At 44.6% G+C, this 15,763-nt stretch overlaps 1 protein-coding gene across 21 annotated transcripts in view; it reads left to right on the top strand.

The window, feature by feature from the left end:
- Window positions 1–15,763, top strand: part of Kalrn (kalirin RhoGEF kinase) — a 626,048-nt gene that overhangs the window by 472,050 nt on the left and 138,235 nt on the right. The window lies entirely within an intron of this gene.

Raw genomic sequence — 15,763 nt, 5'->3', positions numbered from 1 at the left:
TAGCTCCTACACTCCTAAGTGGAGGAGCTAGAAAAATTATAACACAGGAAAAATTATAACATTTTAAAAAATGTTTCAAGCAGTTTTTCTCTACTTTCTCTGAAACTGTCTCCTACACTCTATCTATATCTAGTATGATTGGTTTGCATTAAAGGAGAATAAAATTCCCCTCTGTCCCCATTTCCTGGAGAATCTACATTGTCAATTTAGCACTTTGCCATGATTTTAAATCTTACAACTGGCCCACACATTCTAATTTGGACCTCTAGTTTAAATTTATTTCATAATATCTAGCCCCATCTCCTGCAACTTTGGAAGAAAAATTTGAAGGAAAACAAAACTGTCCAATCCTTCTGAACTCTCACTGCTCAGCACTACTGAATTATTCAGCAGAACATAGGGTCAGGATGGTGTAGAAGGGAGTTCCCCAGCCAGGCATGGTGACACACACCTGTAATTCCAGGTATTGGAAAGCTGAGGTGGGAGGATTACAAGTTCTAGGCCAGCCTCAGAAACTTAGCAAGACCCTGTCTCAAATTAAAATATTATAAGAAGACTGGGGATGTGGCTCAGTAGTAGAGCACCCCTGGGTTCAATTCCCAGTATTTTTCTCTCTCTCTCTCACACACACACACACATACACACACACATGAAAGAAAAGGGAAAGAAGAAGAAACTATTCCATGTAGCCTCAGTGACTCACTCACTCACCAAATAGTAACACCAGCAGCCATTCACATGTATCAAGTGTTCACGTGCATTATAACCTTTAATTGAAATAGCAACCCTATGAACTTGGTACTTGTCCCAATATTTTGGACAAGGAGTCAAAGCCTAGTGAGAGACTGCATACTCTGATGTTTCCAAGGTAACATCAACAGCCAGTGGTAGGAGTTGGATTAAAACTCAGGGTTGCTGAGTTCAAAACCCAGGCTCTCTAGCACCAGGCTATCTTCAATGAGCTCCCAGCTTGCCCAGTTCTCTCAGCCACCCCTGCCTCATAACCACCAACTGAAACATGGTTTGTGGAAAAGAAATATTGACATACATTTGATAGGAGGAAAAAACCCAAGATGTCAAGAATTGTGTAGAAATACTAAGACCCCTTCATTTCTTAGGAAATGCTGTGGCATGGTACATGTGCTCACAGTCCTTTTGACTGACATAAGACTCGGAGCTCTAGAATGCCCCATTGCTGAAGGAAGCAGTGCCACAGAAGAGGACACACATGCACAAGTCATCTACTTTTTGTTTTCAGTAGTGGGAATTGAATCCAGGGTCTCACACAGGCTTGGCAAATACTTTACATCCCCAGCTAAAATCTAAAATATGGGATTTGTCCTTCTCATACTTAATTGTTAAAATCTACAGGATGGACTGAGATGTTCCAGGAGAGGGAAATCTCCTGTAGAGACCTCTGTCAAGGAATAGAGATGTGGGTACTTGACCTCAACAGGTGTAAAAACTATTTTAATTGTAATGTCATCTATCCACAAGTTCAGAGGCCGAAATGATAGGACACATTTGGGACAGCATCCAGAGACCAGGCAGAGGAAAAATATGGACAAGTGTAGGAAGTTGAGTGGGGAGTATCCTGAAGAGCCTGGAATACCAAGATGAGGCTGGTAGGGCTTGAAGGGGCAGACATGGCAGAGTTAATAAAATTCTGAAATGAGAGTGTTCTGATGAGGGTGGAGAGTGACTGAAAAGGAGACACCTTCAGAGAAGCAGGTGGGAGATGAGGGCCTGGGTTAGCATGGGGGGCTGTCCAAAAAGCAAGGGAAAGATTTTAAATAATTTGACAGTGCTGAGCAACAGATCCCATATAAGGGATAGAGAAAAATGAATCTCAAATGACAACATTTTGCCCTGGTTTTTGGTTTCTCATTTTCAAAATGAGGAAATCCTTTCAGGAAAACATATGAGCACCTATGATACACCACTTACTCTATGCAGCGGTGTGTCTTGTGTTCCCACATAGCCTGCAGGTCTCTGACCTGGACAGCATCAATCTCTATGGAGCCAGCTTGCTGTTAAGCAACTCACAATTCCTTAGATAAATCCTAGCCACTGCTTCCCTCTAGTGGCCAAACTGTGCCTTTGCACTTCTTGTCCCTAGAGAGCAGGTTTGAATAGAAAAGATAAGAAATTAAGATGGAGTTGAATCATAAACCACACAGGCAGTCAAGGAAGCAGTAGCAAATGGTGCCCAGAGGGCATGTCTTTACAGAGGTAACCAGGCAGGGCAGGGTCAGGAGAGAAGTAGTGATAAGAAAGCATGATGTCATGAGCCAGACATGGCACGGGGTAGCAATCAGTCCAGGGCAAAAGCAAAAGCAACCAACAACAGCAGATAAAAGCAGACAATCTCATCAGGACTTACCTAGTAAGTGGGTTAGGCGAACAAGTACAAGCATGGGGCCATAGATAAAGGCCATCTTCACCAGAGGATAGGATCAAGGATAAAGGGAAATCCTAACACTAATTCAGGGAGGGCAAAAACTGGACAGCGTTTAAGGGAGTCACTGGGAGCCCTTTCATGTGTTGCTGTCTCTGCTGGTGGCTGCTGGGCACCTGTCTCCTTTCAACCACAGGACTGGAGATGGCCTGATGGGGATGAGGCTGAGCAGATCGGCTGGCACAGGAAAGAGGTGGGTGCTCCTGTTTCCCTCTGGCTCGTAGCTAAGCAGGAGTAAAGATTTTATCACCTATCTCAGGCAAGAGAGAGCCCAGAAGCCGGTAACACAAACAGTTTTGAGGAGACAGGACAACTGGATCCTCTGGCCCAGTGGGTGAGGCAAATCACTTTCTGAGAGATGCCATTCCTTCTCTCTGGGCCAGCACCTCCTGTTCTCACACTCAGCACACTTGCCAGATGCATGTTTCCCAAAAGACTGGAAGTGTGGGCAGGGTGGGACATCACTGTGTGGGCCTGCCTGCCCTGTGCCCATGCCAGGGACAGTGGCTGGCTGTGAAGGAGGGAGTAGGCCCATGGATGAGGGAACTGGATTCTCAAGACTTGAAGACCTGTCTCTGCAGTTTGCCTTTGTATGATCCCCAGCAAATCACTCACCTCTTGGGGCCTCAGTTTCCTCATCTATAAAATTAGATAATGACAACCTTCTGGAATCCTGGAGGATCAAATAACATCTGTGAGAGTTCATAAACCACAAAGGGCTATACAAGTTAATGACTCTTACTCTGAAGTTGAGAAATCAACAGATGTCCACTACATTTTGTCCAGCCCAGGTGGCAGTAACTAGAGGTGTTTGCTTTCTGAAGCAAAGCCACTTAAAGTAGCTGCTCCTCCCGAGCATGACTTTGCAAAAGCCTTACTGAGACTGGTTCTTTCTCACGTCCTCAGTTACACACCCCTGAACTGGCCTGTGCTTTCTTCCCAGCTCTGGTGCTGACAGTGCTCGGATTACCTAACAATTAGACTGACTGGGGTTTCCTGATCAGCCCTGAAGGCGCTTGGCCTCTTTCCAGGGATCTCTTTGCCAAGTTCCTATGTGGATTGTATACCTTGACCTCTACCCTGACTGCAGTGTGAATGTGTTGTCCACCCTGATTTGGCAGTCAGTTCCAAGTATTCTCTTCCTAGCCTGAGTCCATTCTGTTGTTTCTGTAGAAAGCCTGATGGAAGAAGAGAAGGAGGTCACATCCTTGGTCCTACAAAAGGAAATTGTAGCATAAATCACACCAAAACCTTTTAACCTAAGGATTAGGAATGTGATTGCTTTTAATTTTTTTCATCCAGTCTGCCAAATCTTCTATATCATTGATAGCACTTTGGAAATGCATGTCTATTCCTTGGACACAAGGTATTATGGCAGAAAAACATGTTCAGTCACGTGCCAAGTCAGGATGACTAGAGAAACACTAGTGATGCTTGAAGGGCACGTTACGTGTCTGGGTTTCCCTGTTAATTTGTGCAGTCCTCACAATGACTCTGTCTGGTAGGAATCAATACCATACCTATTTTACTGATAAGAAAATGAGCCAAAGAGAAGGTTACATAGATAGTAACAATGGAGACAGACTCAAACCTAAGCCATCTGGCTCCAGATCCAGTAACTCACAAAATAGAAAATGGTGACCCACATCTGAATAATTGAGGTTTGATAACATTTTGCACTTTGGAAAAATAATTGTCTCTGCTCTTTGGCCTGGTTCCCTCTGAAGCTAAACTATCTGGTGTTGTACAATCCACACAGTGGACAGTTCCAAGGAATGCCGGGAGGCCATTTAGAGGAGCCCGCAACATCTCATCTTTCTCTCTGTAACCTGAGGTTTTCCCAGCCACCTCTCTTCCCTCTTCTGCAGGTCAGCTGAGGTTTTCAGAGATATTCCCATGGGCTCTTTGTCCTGGGGAGTGCCTTCCTGCTCAGTCTTGGGAGAGCTCAAGGCAGGTGGGAGAGGCCTCCCTCTCAGCAGGACAGATACCTCTACCAGTGTTTCAGAGGCCCAAGTTCATTGCCCTGTCCTTGATTTTGCCTCATTCTCATATTCATTCATTCTCTCTCTCCCTCTCTCTCTCTCTCTCTCTCTCTCTCTCTCTCTCTCTCTCTCCCCTGAAGTTTGCAGGTGACACACAGCTAGAAGGAATCACCATTGTGATAGATGAGACAACAAGAACCCTGTGCCTTAGCTAGAAAATTTAATTGAACAATGATCAATAAAAGATTCTATGAGTTAAAAGCCTCAGTAGGAGGACAGAAAGGAGAGGAGCTGGCTTGAGGAGCCCCTGTAAATGAGAGGGTGGTATTCAGTGGGGTTTTCAGTGCTCAGCAGAAGCTCACGGCGCTACTTGACTACACGTCTCCCAGGCCACTGTGAGAGAAGCATAGTGTTCAGACAGGGAAGTGAGTGCCCGCTGGGCCTGCCCTGGGCCATCCAGTTCCGTTCTAGGTGTCCCCATTAGGAGGATAGTAATATGTGTATCCAGAAAAATAGAAAAACATGATGGTGATAATGGAAATTGTTCCTTTGAGAGCCAATTCAAGGAATATTTTGGAAAAGGGAGAACTTAAGGAATTCGTTTCTAGCATGCACATGTGTGAAGCTCTGGGGAAGAAGGAATGATCCCTCCTCCAGGACCCTTAGTGGAGGGCACACTAAGAACAGTGGATGGAAATTCCAAACACAGAAACATTCTTAATATTACAGCTCTCCAGCAGGAAGGGACAGCTTCATAAAGCAGAGACTTAGATATTTTGGAAAGAGCCCTGTGTGGAGTAGGAAGGTAGGTTAGAAACTCACAAAGACCCAGGACAGCTTCTGGGTTTCTGTTGTCTGTGATCTTTGCTGCTCTCCCAGCTTTGTGTCCTCTGCAGCTGTGTCCAGCAAGATCTGGAAAGCTCTGTCCACAGAGTCACCGGTCCATACACCAGAGAGCACAGTGGTCTCCATGACAACATGGAACATCACTCAGTCCATGCAGAAATACCATAGATGTTAGCATGGACGTTCTCTTAGCCTGATAGTCATTAACCTGGAAAGTTTGCAGAAAAGTGTTCTGAGCCTAGATTTTAAAAACCTCAGTCTGGTCCTTGGTGCACTACCAACTAACTTAGGGTCCTTAGTTTTTCCACTAACAAGTTAAGAGTGTTGGATAATCTTCAATTTACTAAATTACTAATTCACTAATTCATTCAATAAATATTTATTACATACTGCCTTCCAAACACAGTCTTCCTTAGATAAGCCTGCTCCTCTTTGGAGTTTCATTTTTTTCATCTGTAAAGCCAAGGGGATTGGATTATGTGACCTTCTAGTAGGCCATGAATGTGCCATGAATCCAATACCATCATCTCAATCCACATTTCATTGTTTTGGCTAAAAAGTTTTCATGCAAAGTTCAGATGAATGCTTTGCTAAAATCAAAAACTATTTTGGTGAGGCATTTCTTCAACCTATTAATTTCTATTTTTAAAGTGAAAGGATCAATTTTAATTGGTATCTATCAAATATATATTGTATTAAGAGAAGAAGAGAAAAGAGAACAAAGAGGGAAAAATTGAGAAGATAACACATATTAGTCCTAATAGTTAATGCTTATTGAATGCTTTTGAGGCTTTTGAGACTTTGAAGGTCTGAAAATGACTTTGATGTATTCTCACTCTCAACTGATAATTTCTCTGAGTATAGAACCCCAGGTGGGAAATAATTCTCACCGAGAATTTAGAAAGAATTGCTTCACTTCCTTTATGTCCTAATGTTGGTATTGAAGCCTGCAGTCATTGATTCTTGATTTATTGGTTTTTTAAAATGATCTCCCCCCGCCTCTCTCTCTCTCTCTCTCTCTCAGCTTTTAGAATGTTCTTTTTCTAAAAGTATGTGCTAATACCGTGCTTTAGAATGGGTCTTTTAAAATTCATTATACCATCCACTTAGAGCATCATATCCATTTAGCAATTCTTGCCCTTCAATTCTGGGAATTTTTCCTGACAAGTTATTCCTCTCCATTCTGTCTGTCAGGAACTTGTTAGATCGATTCTCTAATTTTCTTCTATTTTCTCTCTTATTTCCTCTCTTGGTGTTCTTGTTCTAGCTTCTGACCATTTTCTTTGACATTATCTATGAAATGTTCCATGTCAAGCTTAATATCCTTAATTTCTAAGAGCTTTTTCTCATTCTGTCATTTTTTCCTCTCTGTAGCAGCGTGTTGTTTTTTCACGAGTGTAGTATCTTCTCTCAACTCTCTAAGGAGGGGATAGTACAGTATTGTTGAACTTTTACTGTCCTGCTTGCATTTGGCTTCCTCTGAGTTCCCAGACCTTCTTGCTGACCTATTTTGAACTGTTAGAGAGACTTCTCTGAAAAGTATGGTGCTCTGCAGCTGAAGGTTCTCCAGCTGTGTGAGGCATGAAGGCTGCCTGGCTCTTCCTCCTACGGGTGGGGGGGTGGTTCATTGGCTGGAAACCTCACTGCATGCCGCCTGTGACCAGGAGGGCACCAGAGGGTTGGGTGGGGAGCAACCTCCAAATGTCAGTATCTGAGTATCTGCACATCTTTTCCAAGGAGTAATTGCCAAATGTGCCTAAGGTATTTATATGTGGCTGCTGGTGTTCTGGGACCTGTGAGACAACGGGGTGGCAGCCATCTCCCCATTCCATATGTAGGCCTTCATTGAATTTCAGTGTTTCAGAAAAAAGTGCACAGGATTGAGGAGAGGTCTTGGTGTCTTCTCAGACTCCCAATCCATCTTCTGATTTTATCCCCAAATAGAAACCCATCCTCAGTGTCACCTGTGCCTGTGGGAAGGCTGTGCAGAGCTCTCTGGCAGGAACCTGCATCTCGTCTTCTCCATTCTACCAGCTTAGATATGGCTCTTGCATCTACTTTCCATCATTTAAAACTAAAAATTTTTGTTTGTTTGTTTTACTTCTCTTATCCACTGGAGGTAACACCCCTTTTGTCATTTCTGTCAGGTTTCGGGGTTAGTGAAGGTACAGCCCAATACTAAAAAGGCGAGATATTTTTTTGTTTTGAAAAGAACAAACTAACTGGTAGGAATGGGTGGGCTAGAGAGACCACTCCACCATTGTAGCCAGACTGCTCCATTACATGTGAGGTAATAATTCATGGAACAGGTTCATGCGTGCACTCAGCAGGAATTTATTGATCATCTGCTGCATGTCAGGCATTGCTCTAGGCTCAGGAGATACAAGAGCAAGATAGGGACTGTTCCTGCTGTCTTGGATCTTACAGTCAGATGTGGGATATGAGCAACAAATGACAAATAAACCAGACAGCATGTTAATGATAAGTGCTCAAGAAAATTAAATAGGGCTGTGTGTTGGTGAATGAAGAAACCACTCCACTCTGGAGTACTAAAACCATCCCTAAAGTCCTGTTGCCTCGTCTTAGGAATGAGGAAATACAGGTATGGAAAAGGAAGGGGTTGGCCCAGTGTCACATGTGGGGAACCTTGCACTTGACCAAAGCCTCCCAATTCCCATTCCCAATCCCCACTCCCAATCCCTCCCACTATTAATTACTGTGCAATTCATGAGGCCTTATGAGACCACAGTGCTCCTTAAAGCACCATGGGAAGCAACTAAACCAAATAGCTCCTCAGGTGCAGTAAGCAGCAACCGCCCCAGCTCCAGTGAAGAAGGATAAAACACATTAGTAAGCTTTAGATTCAGTCTTCCAGCATGCAAAGTGAAGAGGTCCCAAAGCTCCACAGTATTCCTAAATTTGCTTCAAAGTTATAGTCAACTGAAGATGAAACACAACATTAAACTCTTGCCAAGGGACCTAATTCCTGGAGAGTCCAGACATCTGACTTTCCCAATATTGCAGGGACATGGGTTTAGTAAGGGAGAGATTTTGCATTTACCACAATGAGGTCTCATCAACAATGTGGATTTTCCCAAATCTTCCATACTGTCCTAGGAAAAATTAGGAACTATCCATCCACTACCCCTTTAGACTCAGTCTTCCAGCATGCAAACTGAAGTATTATGTCCTCTTGGAATAGTTGCATTTTTTCCCACTATATTTGTCAATTCATTTTTGAGGTTGTTATTGTTGATCTTATTGTTGCTTTCATTATAAAATAACACTTAGGTTTAGAAACATCGGGAAGTACTAGAAATAAGAAAGCAAAGTGGGGCTGAGCACAGTGGCGCACTCCTGTAATTCCAGCCATTTGGGAGGCTGAGGCAGGAGGATCCCAAGTTCAAAGCCAGCCTCAGCAACTTAGTGAGACCCTATCTAAAAATAAAAGGGGCTGGGGATGTGGTCTGTGGTTAAGCACCCCTGGGTTCAATCCCTGGTACTGGGAACAAAAAGAGAGAGAGAGAGAAAGAGAGGAAGGAAGGAAGGAAGGAAGGGGGGAGGGAGGGAGGAGGGAAATTACCCAGAATCTACTACCCAACAAAAACAGGGTTAACATTTTGATGAATTTCCTTCCTGTTTATTTTGAATAGGGTTGTTAAGTGTTGATGCTCTTCACAGAGTTATATACGCAATAATACATCCTGTGCTTTTTAACTTTCTATGTGATAGGCAGTTTTGAAGCTATTACAAAGCTGCATGAACATCTAGTGGCTCCCTAATTCATCATTCAATTAGTGGATGTGTCATAATGACTAACCCTTCCCTTCTTGTTGGGTTTTTATATTTTAGTTTTAAGGGGCTTTCATGTTATTGTTGCAAAGTTTTCCCTCCTAAAAAAATTGCTATTATAAACATCTTCACATTTACAGATGTGTAAGGGCAGCCACATGTCACTCCAGTGCTGTGTCTCATTTTTGTGTACTTGGAAGGGAATCATGTGATATTCTGCTTTGAGGCATTTTGTGGAAGGGACGTTACCTAATTCAATGAAACCACCCTCTGAGGGTAGAAGCCAGACAGTAGCAGCAGGTGCAGGGAGTGGAGGGGAGGAGGACAGTCTTTCCACAGGAGCTGACAGGACTCTTCAGTGCCCTTGAAGCCATGCCAGGTAGACGTGCTCCAAGTTCACATGATGCTAGGGCCCCTCTGGCCTCCGGCGTGCCATAAATATATAGATGTTAGTTCGTGTGAACTCTGCCTCGCATTGGCTGCGATCTGTGGAGGAGTCAGGTGGAGGTAGTGAGCAGGCAGGCCGCCAGCCAGCAGAGGAGGCGGAGGCCTGATTTATCTGATGGGCAGCTTGAGCCTCCGCTCTGTCATATCAGATCCAAGCTCTTGGCAGAGCAGTGTCAGGAACGGATGTGCGTGGTTGTCAGCAGGCTCGGGTGGCAGATATTGTGGGCAGTTACCAGGCTCCTGGGAAAGAGAGGTTTCTTCACTTGGAAGCTCCCTGGCAAGTAGTGTGAATGAGGAGTCACGAGCAGATCCTCATTTTTCATAAAAGCATCTTGGGTCCCCACCATTTCCTTGTCAATTTTAGCAAAGAAAAAAAAAACATGTCCTGGCTTGGGGGGGCCTTTAAAAATGTTCAAGTCACCTCCCCTAACAGCCTTAAGGCAAGTCCTCTTGTTGCCCTGGGTTAAAAAGAGATTATCAAAAAGGAAAGATGTGATTCATTTATTTAATAGTGTATATGTATATATACAGTTGTTCTAGTCTGCTCCCAGGCAGCATCAAAATCAATTTCTTTTTATTTCATCTCTACTCCTTTCTTCCCAAATTTAAATAATAATTAATACTTCCAGAACTTATTTAAATGAGCGTTTAGAGAACTAATGCTGCTAACGGCACTGTCCAGGGTGCTTTATAATTATCATCTTATTTAATATTCATAACAACCTCTGAAGTCAATACTGATATTGTCCTCATTCTACAGATGAGGAAACTGAGATAAAGAGGTGAAGCTACTTGCCCTGGGCACACAGATGGTGAAGAGAACCAGAGTCCATGTCCCTAACCCCTAGGCTGGATGCTTACTTAGCTCTCCATCCATTCAACACTACTCTACTCCAGATTCTAAGACCAAACTTAGAAACGCTGGGATTTGAGCTGATAGCATGGAATGTCAGCACGAAGTCAAGTGTGTGTTTCTAGTTCTTCTCTGACCTCATACAGCACTTCTAAAATGTTCTCTCATTCCCTACACTCTCTGAGTCCCTGTCTGGATCCCCTTCCTGGGAGTGACACAGACATTTTCTCTGCTCAGCTTTCTTTTTCCCCACTTCTTTCCAGTGCTGGGGATAAAACCCAGGTCCTCATGATAACCAGGCAAGCTGTTATTCCAGCTATTCAGGAAGATCAGAAGTTTGAGTTTGGTCCTGGACACTTAGTGAGATCTTCAGCAATTTAGTAAGACCCTGTCTCAAAAATAAAATAAAAGGGCTGGGGATGTAGCTCAGTGGTGGAGTGCTTGCTGAGTATATGTGAGGTCCTAAGCTCAATCTCTAACACCTAGGAGAAGGAGAAGGAGAAGGAGGAGAAGAAAATGTAGCATCCATAACAGAGGGTAAAAATATATACCACCTGAGGGCAGGGTATGATAGGGCTTCCTGGGGACCAGAGAGTCATAGCTCCCTTCATGAAGGAACAAAAAAAAAAAAGGAAAAAGGCAACCCACTGGTGATCTTAAATTAGAAACTCACTAATTTAAGAGAAGAAAACCAGAAATTTTACTTCGAGGTGGATAGAAAGGGTCTTCTCAGGAGCACTTCTTTTCTCTTGAGAATATTTGAAGGAAGATGAAAATCTGAGTGCTGGCTTGTTGTTGTTTTTTTTGTTTGTTTGTTTGTTTTTTTTTTTTTTTTGGATGAGTATAACAGCTCATTGAGGAGTGGGGACAGTATGCAAGTTGCCCGTGTATAAAATCTACCTGGGAAGATAGATTTTACACACGGTGAAATCTACAAGTCACAGAGGGAGGTCGCACCCCATGCAATATTTATGGGCAGACAACTACAGACAGCCAGAGGAAGAGTATGTAGCTAAAGCATGCAAAGAGGGGGTCAGAGGCTCTTTGAAATGATGAACTCGATAAGGAAAAAATGGGTGGGGAAGGAAAGGAAAGACACATCAGGGAAGTGAGGAGGCTGTGTGTACTCTGGACTATGTGGATGTCCAAGGAATTGACAATTTAAAATAACTGTTGGTGTATAAATCCGGATGTGGGGAGAGGTAGAGTAAGTTGGGACCAGGGGGCCTTGCAGGCTGATCTGGGAAGGGTTCTGCCCCAGGAGGGATTAAGTGATCAAAAGACAAACCCATCAGGGAAGTCGGGAGAAGCAAGGGCTTCACAGCTCCTGTCTGTGCGCCAGTGGTTAATACCTCAAGAGGGAAAAACCCGCCAGAGGTGAGCTGTGCATTTCATCAGGCCCTGTGGGTAACTTCGGAAGGAACGCTCTGCCAAGAAGAAAAGTCAGGAAACACAAAGGGGCCATCTCTCTGAATAGGAAATATTGGAACATGAACCAAATGTGAGGAACCTTCTGTGGGCCTAAAAGGGAGAATTAGAAAACAAATATGCCAAGAACTAGAGAATAAAAATCTAAGCACTTACCAAGGAAAAGCCTTGAAGTAATGGTTAAGAGGCTGTGGGGAAGAGAAGAATTAGGACCAGAGGTGCCATTGGCACTGTTTTCAACAACATCAACATAAAATTGATTCAAACTCCTGGGACCAGAGACTGCTGGACACTAAGGGGAGCTTTCAGAATGTGCCGTCGCCATGGATTGGGGACTAAGGTGGTGAGGGGGAGGCCCAGGGGAGTGGACAGGCATTCACTAGTCCTTTTGAAACGCATGAAAGAAGCAAAGAAAATAACATCTATAGGGTTGTGGAAAGGGCAACTTGCTGAAAGACACGGAAGACCAGGGCCATCAGGAAGAAAAAATGAAAATGAGCAATTCTAAGAAATGATGGCTGAGTGTGTGTGAGGAATTGGGTCTTATTGGTTAATGATGGGTTTGCTCCATGTAACTAACTTTCATTAAGTGTGAGTTCACAATGAAGGAGAAGACCTAAAACACAAAACACAGATAAATCACGTTTAAGGACTGCTAGTGAAAGTCTCATAAGTGTGCCAAGAGCATTTGACCTCCCTACTCTTGACCTCTACCCTGCTGGTCAGCCTCTTGAAACTTTCCCATAGGATTCCAGTCCTGGATTCCTGAGCAGGGCTTTTCAAGTGTGAGCCCAGGATCCCCTGGGCACCCTAAAGCCTCCTTGTTACTCTGGGCAGAAGATGAGGAGGGTCTGTTTCAGGGCCAGCCCAGCCTGACACCATCTCACCATTTCTCATACCCTGACCCTTGGCTGCCCCTCTGGAATTCCCTATGCACCATGGGGTGAAGACCTGCCTTAGTAAATCTTTTTGACCAAGCCAAAAGGTGAAGTGAGCTGCACCAGGACATTTATCCTGTACTTTAACCATAATTATTTTCTTGGCTGGCTTTAAAGCTTACACATGGTTAACTATCAGGTTTGTGCTCCAAAGAAATTGGCCACTGATCCTCTATCCGCTCCCTCCTGCATCTTAGAGGTCTGGGCGATTTATAAGAGGTAAACACCACCATCTAGTGGTGCTTCTCTGCAGGTACTGGATCTTTAATTGTAGACACAAAGCCTCTCCTATTCCCTCCCCTACAAGTTCCATCCCTCTCCTCTCAGCCTGCCCATGGGGCTTGTTGCAACTTACTCTAGGGTTCATAGGCCTATGAACTCTAGGGTTCATATCCTATCTAGATAATGCACTGGGCAGTTTGAAACCAGAGCCTCAGGTACCCTCTGCTCTGCTCATCAATATGCTGAAAGGGCTATACCCATTCCTGGCTGCAACCAGGTTGCCCTGAAAGGTATGTGTATGCTGGTCAGGTATGCCCAGCCTCAGGAAAGAATGAGAACTACCTGGTATTGACACAAAGGAAAAGCTCTAAGAGGGTGTTGAAGCTCAGCAATAGAAACCCTTCAGGTAGCCCGGCACATGCTCATGTCTGTAATCCCAGCAGCTGGGGAGGCTGAAGCAGGAGAATCAAGAGTTCAAAGCGAGCCTCAGCAACTTGACAAGGCCCTAAGCAAATTAGCAAGACCCTGTCTCAAAATGAAAAATAAAAACGGCTGGGGATGTAGTTCAGTGGTTAAGCACCCCTAGGTTCAATCTCTGGTACCAAAAAAAATAAAAATAAAAAGAAAAAAGAAACCCTTCCGGTTGGAAGGAACTTTCCTGGTCATCTAGGCCAGTGTTCTATAAGTACATTAGTAGGAGATGGAATCTATTTAGTAGGGTGTCATCAGCGACTGAGAAAAACAATGAAATAGACTATCAGGGTGAAACTTATATTTCGGTGAAATGTATGTTCACATGTGGTGTATAGCATCAAAATAATACGATGTGTTTCTTAGAGAGGTTGCAATCCAGAGAGTTGAAGAGACATGCTGTAGGCCACACCAAGGACCAGGAGCTTAGGCCACTGCCTCCCACCCACTCCATCAAACACACCCCAAAATAAGGACGGACCTTGCTTAATGTTGTATGGTTTAAGGAGCATGGGATTCATGGTCAAGTCTGGCAGGGTAACTTTGGGAAAACCATCTAGCCAGTGTTTCCCAATGTCCTGGAGAACCCCTTTCCAGAATCACAGCAAATGTTCTTATTAAAACTAGACCTCCCTGGGCCCTAACTCTGGCCTGTTGCATCATAATCTGAAGTTGGGGCTGACACAAGGGAGGAATAGCTAGGAAATCTGCATTTTATAATTCCCAAGGCAATTTGTATATAACTCCCCTGATCTGGATATTTCTGAATTGATATCTACTGCCATGTGGGATGGCAATGATCACATTACCTGGTTGGGGCAGGGACTTTACTAACTGTAAAGCTCTTTACAGATATAAGCTATTACCATCCCATAATAACCTGCACTGAAAGATGCCTTGGGGAAGATGGGACTAGGAGAGCCATGGTGCCAGACAGTGGGGGCTGTGCATTTATGTAATAGGACCATGGAAGTTAAATGGAGTGAAGGAGCCAACAGCATGTTTTCCTCTTCTTCTGTGTCTTCTGGCTTCCACCTTCTGTCATACAGATTCCCTTCCTGATCCATCCTGGTGGCAGTACCATGCCCGCCCATGAGATGTGTTCAGCACAGGCGTCCTGCTCTGTGGCTGGTGGGGCTGCATACTGCCAGCCGTCTCATGTGTATGCTGGTCAGGTATGCCCAGCCTCATTTTAACCTTTTCAGGCCCACTGTGACAATCAAGTCCCTTTAGTGGAAATTTCTCACAATCCCTGAATGCTGAGCTTTTGCTCATTGTGGGGCCGATGATGCCCTGCTCACTGTGTTGTTCCCTGGGCCTACCACTTGGCAGATCTTCCTCTCCCAGAGTGCATGTGAACTGCTAACCCAACACATCAGGACTCATTAGCATGGCTGCTGGTGCAGATGGTTTCACCCTGAAGGCTTTAATCAGAGGTGCACAGGATAAAGTCCCTGGAGATGATCTGGTGTGGACTTTCCCTTTGCACCACTGTTCAGGGATAAACCTTAGAGAATAAGAGGCCAGAAAACTGGGTCTCAGCCTCCTCATTCCTTCCCTTCCCGTCACTGTACTCTAAGTGCAGCAGCTCTTAGTACTTAAGACTCTAAGTACTTAGTACTCTAAGCAGGCGCCCTGTGCTTGGTTCTATGAGCTACATTGATAACCAAATGGGTTCTCAGGAGATGGAGGCCAGAGGGAAGGGGTGGTCACATCACCAAGGGAAAAGTGAGCAGTCTCAGTGCCTAGCTAGTAGGGTTTGTTCCTGCCTTCAGGGTTGCTGCACCTGTTATTGACGCTGTCCCAGGATCAGTGCACATGCAGGCCAAGGAAAGGCTGAGCCCAGTACCAGGGAAGGCATAGGTTCCTAAATGAGATCCATCCCTCCTCTTCCCTGCCCCACAGTGACCAAGTTGATGGCCCATTCTCTTTTGGGCACCAGAAGCCCCTATTTTAGTCTAATGCCTCCAGTGAGGGGTGGGAATGGGGGATGTCACAGGGGTTAGAAGGAAGGGAACTCAACTCTTCTGTTATTCCCACTAGAATAGCGAGTGAGTTAGAAACCCATGCAGCACAGTTGCAATCTGAGGGGTGGCAGTGGGGACAGGAGAGGGGCATGGGGTGGACCCCTTGAAAAGAGGAAAGGGATATACAGGAAAGGGTTGGAAGCACAATTGGCTGGAAGTTTGGCAAAGGAGTCATGGAAAGAACACTAAGGAAGCAAGAAAGACTTAGAATGAAGCCCTGGTTCCTGGCAGGCTCCAGACTGGCTACAGCTGGAACTTATGAATGACCGATGACACACTGCTAATTGCCTTTTCTCCCC

This window comes from Ictidomys tridecemlineatus, chromosome 3, assembly GCF_052094955.1.
Source record: "Ictidomys tridecemlineatus isolate mIctTri1 chromosome 3, mIctTri1.hap1, whole genome shotgun sequence".
NCBI classification, from domain to species: domain Eukaryota; kingdom Metazoa; phylum Chordata; class Mammalia; order Rodentia; family Sciuridae; genus Ictidomys; species Ictidomys tridecemlineatus.
This window is presented reverse-complemented; position numbering and strand designations above follow the sequence as displayed.